This window comes from Pteropus alecto, unplaced genomic scaffold (assembly GCF_000325575.1).
Source record: "Pteropus alecto unplaced genomic scaffold, ASM32557v1 scaffold405, whole genome shotgun sequence".
NCBI classification, from domain to species: domain Eukaryota; kingdom Metazoa; phylum Chordata; class Mammalia; order Chiroptera; family Pteropodidae; genus Pteropus; species Pteropus alecto.
Window position 1 is genome coordinate 103,187 of NW_006436295.1, and position 7,229 is coordinate 110,415.

A 7,229-nucleotide genomic window follows, 5' to 3' on the forward strand; every position below is an offset into this window, starting at 1 on the left:
GCATATAGTAGGCGCTAGACGAATATCTGTTTAATAAATCCAAGAATAATAGAGGTAATTATTAGGTATATACCTAAGGCATTTTTTTCATTTGACTCTTGTATGAGCCAGTAGATCTGACTCCTTATATTTTATCTAGGAAGTGAGCCGTGTCTGTTTACCCATATTAATTAAGTCTGCTGAGATCATGGTAAGAAGTAACTAAACTACTATGGTGACTAAGTTTCTCTTCTCTGGATTCTCCCATTTTGAAGATGGTAGCTTCCTCTTGTTCATCCCTTTGTTTGTCATCTACATATTCATTGTTTTGGGAATCTCATTGTATTTTTTGCAGTCAGGATGGATACTCAGCTCCATAATCCCATGTATAATTTTATAAGCATTTTCTTATTTCTGGATATCTAGTACTCCACAGCTACCATTTACAAGATGGTTTTCAAGTACATCAGTAAAAAGAAGATCATCTCTATGATTGGTTGCCTCTTGCAGATGTGCTTTCTCCATTCACTGGGAAATTCAGAGGGGATTTTGCTGACAACTATGGCTATTGATAGGTATGTTACCATCTGTAATCCTCTCTACTACCCAACCATTATGACCCCTAGCTGTGTGCTCAGCTCTCTGCAGGTCCTACATCTTTGACTTTCTTGTGTTGTTCCCAGAGATTGCATGGATTTCCACAATGACCCTCTGTGGGCCCAATCAAATCCATCAGATTTTCTGTGACTTTGAACCTGTGCTGTGTCTGGCCTGTACAGACATGTCCATGATCCTGATTGAAGATGTGATCCATGCTATTGCTATCATTTCCTTTGTCCTGATTATTGCCTTTTCTTATATCAGAATCATCACAGTAGTACTGAGGATTCCTTCTTTTGGGGGTTGCCAGAAGGCGTTTTCTACTAGTGCATACCCTCTTGGTGTCTTTCTGGTATTCTCTGGTGGTGTATTCCTCATGTACCTACCTTTCTTCGTCACTTTTCCACCTATTTTGGATACAGTCATTGCACTGATGTTTACAGTTCTTGCTCCCTTTTTCAACCCTATCACCTAAAGCATAAGAAATAAGGTTATGAAGGTTGCAATTAAAAAAAAAAATTCTCTGCCTTTGATTCTCAGTGGGTGACCAGCACTGTGAGTCACATTTCAGAGATCCAGCATAGACAACAACCATCAGCGGATCACTTTGTAGCTCTCACCAGGTAGCCCTGAGCAATCAAAAATAGTGGCTGACCTTGGCTTATAGGGGACCCCTCTCCAAGGGCCACACAACCAACACATCTAGAGGCTGACATCAGACCACAACAGAACAACTACTAATTAGTTCTATTAGTGATTCACACAAAGAGTGGTTGCAACAAGAACACAAGCCTGCTAGGGCAAATCCGATTCAGTGGGGTAAGCCCCCACACAACAACTCTTATCCTGAGGATGCAGCCAATTCCCACATTTAGTCAGCCTAAACATTAATCCCACCCAGTGATCTACTAACAACAATAAAGGCTTGGCAACAACAGAAGATCACACCCAACCCACACAAAGGTCATGTCCAGAGCTCTCAGTATAAGAGATCAGGAAGAGTGTGCCACTGGACCACACAGGATACCTTCCACATTAGGCCATCTGGACAAGGTTGAGAGGCAAAACAAATATTTCTGACACATATAAATGAACTTGGAGAGGCTAATAAAATGAGAAAACAAAGAAACATACCACAAATGAAACAACTAACGAAAACTCCAGAAAATAAGCTAAATGAAATGGAGGCAAGCGACCAACCAGAGACAGAGTTCAGAATAATGGTTATAATGATGCTCAATGGGGAGAATGGATGAGCACAATGAAAACCTCAACAGAGAGATAGTAAGCATTAAAAAGGACACAGAAACCACAAAAATGAACCAGACAGAAATAAGAAATACAAAGCTAAAATGAAGAATACACTAGAAGGATTCATCAGTAAATTGGAAGAAGCAGAAAATCAAATCAGTGAATTGGAAGACAAGGTAGCTTAATACACCCAATCATAACAACGAAAAGAAAAAAGAATTTTTAAAAATGAGGATAGTTTAAGAGACCTCTGGGACAGCATGAAGCATAAAAATATCCGAATCATAGGAAGAGGAAGAGAGCAAGGGATTAAGACTCAATTTGAAGAAATAATGACAGAAAACTTCCCTATGTGGCAAAAGAATTAGACATATAAATTCAAAGAGTGCCAAACAAGAGGAATTCAAACAGACCTGCACCAAGACACATCATAATTAAAATGCCAAAGGTCAAATACAAAGAGAGAATCTTAAAAGCGGCAAGAGAAAGGAAGTTGGTTATTTACAAGGATACCCTCATGAGGATGTCTGCTGACTTTTCAGTGGAAACTTTGCAGACCTGAAGAGAATGGCAAAAAATATTCAAAGTTATGAAAAACAAGAATCTACTACCACAGATACTCTACCCAGCATGCCGTTCGATTAAAATGGAAGGTGAGATAAAGAGCTTCCCAGACAGAAAAAAGCTTAAGGAATTCATTGCCAACAAGCCAGTATTACAAGAAATGTCAAAGGGTCTTCTATAAAAAGAGAAGGGGTAAAAAAGAAAATAGAAATAACAAATATGAATAATAAAATGACAGTAACAATGTGCCTATAGGTAATCACTTTAAATGTAAATGAATTAAATGCTCCAATTAAAAGACATAGGGTAACCGAATGGATAAGAAAACAAGACCCATGCATATGGTGTCTACAAGAGACCCACTTCAGATCAAACAACACTCACAGACTGAAAGTAAAAGGATGGAAAAAGATATTTCACTCAAACAGAAATGAAAAATAAAGCCGAGGTAGCAATACTTATATCAGATAAAATAGACTTTAAAACAAAGGCTATAATAAGAGATAAAAAAGGGCATTACATAATAATAAAGGTATCGATAAATCAAGAGAACATAACCCTAGTAAACATACATACACCCAACATAGGAGCACCTACATGCATAAAGCAATTATTGATTGACATAAAAAGAGAGATCAACGGGAATACATTCATAGGAAGAGACTTTAACGTCCCATTGACAACAATGGACAGATCTTTCAGGCAAAGAATCGACAAGGAAACAATGAGCCTAAAAGATACATTAGGACAGATGGACTTAATAGATATTTTCAGAGCATTTTACCCCCAAAAAGCAAAATGTACATTCTACTCAAATGCACATGGAACATTTTCAAGGATAGACCACATGTTAGGACACAGAGCAAGTCTCAATAAATTTAAAAAGATTAAAATCGTATTGCAATGGTATGAAACTAGAAATCAACTACAAGAAAAAATGAAAATACACCAAGACATGGAGGCTAAATAACATGCTACTAAACAATGAATGAGTTATTAATAGGATCAAGGAAGAAAGCAAAAGATACCTAGAGACAAATGAAAATAAAAACACAATGACTGAAAATTTATGGGACACAGCGAAAGCAGTCCTAGGAGGGAAATTCATAACAATACAGGCCTACATTAAGAAACAAGAAAAAACTCAAATAAGCAACCTAACCTTCTAATTAAAAGAAGTAGAAAAAGAACAGCAAAGTCCAAAGTGAATAGAAAGAAGGAAATAATAAAGATCAGAGCAGAAATAAATGAAATGAAATCTAGAAAAACAATACAAAAGATTAATGAAACTAAGAGCTGGTTCTTTGAAAGGATAAACAAAATTGACAGACCCTTCACCAGATTCATCAAAGAAAAAGAGAGCGGACTCAAATAAGTAAAATAAGAAATGAAAGAATAGAAATAATCACAGGCTCCACAGAAATATAATAGATCATAAGAATCAATTATATGCCAACAAATTGGACAATCTAGAAGAAATGGATGCATTCCTAGAAACATACGATATCCAAAGACTGAGTCAAAAAGAAACAGAAAATATGAACCGACCAATTACCACCAACAAAATTGAATCAGTAATCAAAAATCTCCCAAAATACAAATGTCCTGGACCAGATGACTTCATAGGTGAATTTTATCATACATTCAAAGAAGAATTATCACTTATTCTTCTCAAACTATTCCAAAATTTCAAGAAGAATTTCTTTTTGCATATATCTCCCTGGGCAAGGGAAACAAAAGCAAAAATAAACAAATGAGACTACATCAAACTAAAAAGTTTTTGTACAGCAAAGGAAATCATCAACAAAACAAAAAGACAACCAACTATTTGAGTGAAGATATTCACTGATGACACATCTAATATGGGATTAATATCCAAAAATTATAAAGAACTTATACAACTCAACAACAAAAAAAACAAACAATCCAATTTAAAAAATGAGCAGAAGACCTGAACAGATACTTCTCCAAAGAGGAAATAGAGTAGGCTAACAGACATGAAAAGATGCTCAAGGTCACTAATCATCAGAGAAATGAAAATTAAAACCACATGAGATATCACTTCACACCTGTCAGAATGGCTTTCATCAATTAATCAAAAAACAGCAAGTGTTGGCGAGGATGTTGTGTAAAGGGAACCCTCATACATTGTTGGTGGGATTGCAAATTGATGCATCTGCTATGGAAACAGTATGGAGGTTTCTCAAAATATTAAAAATGGATATATCTTTTGACCCAGCAATTGCACTTCTGGGTATTTATCCAAAGAGAGCCAAAACAATAATTTACAAAGATCTATGCAATCCAATATACATGGCAGCACAATATACAATAGCCAAGATATGGAGGCAACCTAAATGCCCATCAACAGACAATTGGATAAATAAAATATTGCTCATATATACAATGGAATATTACTCAGCCATTAAAAAAAATGAAATCCTACCATTTGCAACAACGTGGATGGACCTAGATGTTATTATGCTGAGTGAAATAAGTGAGACAGAGAAAGATAAGTACCATATGATTTCACTTATATGTGGAATCTAAGGAACGAAAAGAATAAACTAATCAAAAACAGACTCATAGACATAGTGGACAATTTAGTGACAGACCGAGGGGAGGGGTGTTTGGGGACTGGGAGAATGGGGTGAAGGATTAAAGAAGCACAAATTAGTAGTTGATAGTTGGCACAAGAATGAGAAGCACAGCACAGGGAATGCAGTTAGCGTCAATATGATGGCTAAGTGGAGGGCAGGAGAGGGAGAGAGCAATTGGGAGAATTGTTTTATGAACAATATAGATGTCCCTTCAATGTACTGTATACTTGAAACTAATTTAAATAAGTAAATTTATTTTAAAAAAAGAAACTTCTCTGCCTTCAGAAGGGGTTTAATGCATCTGCAAGTTAATCGTAGCTCACATACAACTCTCGCTTTGGAGGTTACTTTAACACACTAAACCATAAGATCAACCTATAAATTATTCATTGTCACACTGATATTTTCTATTTATCCCAGTTCTTCTTCCCATGTAGATGTTATTTTATTTATACAAGTTCAATGAAGACATCATAGACTACCTGTTTAGACTTACACGGATGGATAAATAAATGGAAATATGATGTTTAAGCCATTAAAATATATTTTATTAACAGTAATTTTACTGTTATATAAGTATTATTACTATTATTATATAAGCTTTAGTAACAACTATAGATTATAAAATATAGTGCTAAAAATAATGAGATCTGCAGAAGAGGTTAAGATTCATATTTCACCAGTACCACATACTAGCTTTCTGATCTTGAACAAGTTATAAACTAATTTCTCTGCATATTAGTTTTATAATCTATGAAATGAATGTAAAGATTATATATTTTTAAAATAGAAGTTTATACAGTTATGAAAATTATATACAACTACTTAGGATACTGCATAACATAGAGTACAAAATAAGTATTAACTGTTAATATTATTTGCCATAATTACTAGCATTTGTTATGACTAATTTAAATGATGCTATAAGAAAGAGTGATATATTAAGAACAAAAGCTCATACTTAGGAATACTTAGGTATGATTATTTTTATAATGTTTTGGTTACTACTGTTTCTCAGGAGTCAAGTAGAATTTTATATGGGCTGTTTTGGTTGAATTCATCCACTTTTATTGAATTAAATTATTTGGTTGAAAGTAGTCTCAAATGCATCTATATAAAAATATAGATGGATGGGTAGATAAGTAGATAAGTCGATTGATCAATCAATAGATAAATATAGATATACACCATTTTGACTAACTCTTGCTTTCATTTTTGTTCCCTTTGAAATGCATTCTGTGCATTTCCACCAGAAATTAATTTTCTAAAATGCAAGTTTAGATTTCTGCATTAAGATAGAAGTTTAAACCCACATATTTAAATTTGCTTTTACCAAAAATTCTATAGAAATAAACAAAGTCAGGACTGGATAAACTGTTAGATGCCATAAGTACTGAAAAGTGTTAAGAATAAAATAATAAGGATTAAAATATCCATAAGGTTACCCAAACACATTTATGATGGTTATTTTAATACCCTGAAATACAATATATCACCTTCTTTTCAAGGAAAAACATACATTAATTTGGCTAAAAAATTAAAGCTCCAGTAAAGTCTGTCTATTGGGTAGTCCAGCAATAATCAAAGATGTATATTTAAAAACTAAGAGCAATGTCAGAACAAACAAATAAACAAACAAACAAACAAAACCAAAATATTATAAGTACTGGGAAAAAGAGAATCCTCAATTGATCCCCTATCTTGAATCATCTCTTCAAGTATGAATACATATGAGATCCAACAGAAGACAATAGTTATCTGCCAAATATTGGACAAGGAAATGAAAACTTAGGAATTAAATGGATGGAATTCTATATAAAAGCTATGGAAAAAATAATCAAACCTAAGAAAAGCAGATGCTAAGGGCCATAGTTCATATAAGAACTCTGCATAGAAGGAATAGATCAGATAGAATCACAATGAAGCTATCCCTTGAGCTGTGCTAGAGAAGTGCATGAAAAGTAAATCTGAAATACACAAGATAGAGAAGTGATTAGATATCCGTGTAAGCTCAAGTGGCTAAAACAAAACCAGAAAAGTACAATTTCTTGGAACAACAGCAATTATCTATAGCTTATTTGAGACTTCATGGCAGATACTTCCATATTTGCCATGAGCAATTAGATATTTGACACATTCTTCACTAGCCAGTTTTTATATTCATATATGTAGTCACACACAGACACATACTCACGCAAACACTAGATTACCTTTTTTCTAAATCACTTTATAGTC

General features: G+C 34.1%; 1 pseudogene; it reads left to right on the top strand.

The window, feature by feature from the left end:
* The first annotated feature begins 211 nt into the window (after window positions 1-211).
* On the top strand, window positions 212-1,126 carry LOC102890574 (annotated as a pseudogene).
* Window positions 1,127-7,229: the final 6,103 nt, after the last annotated feature.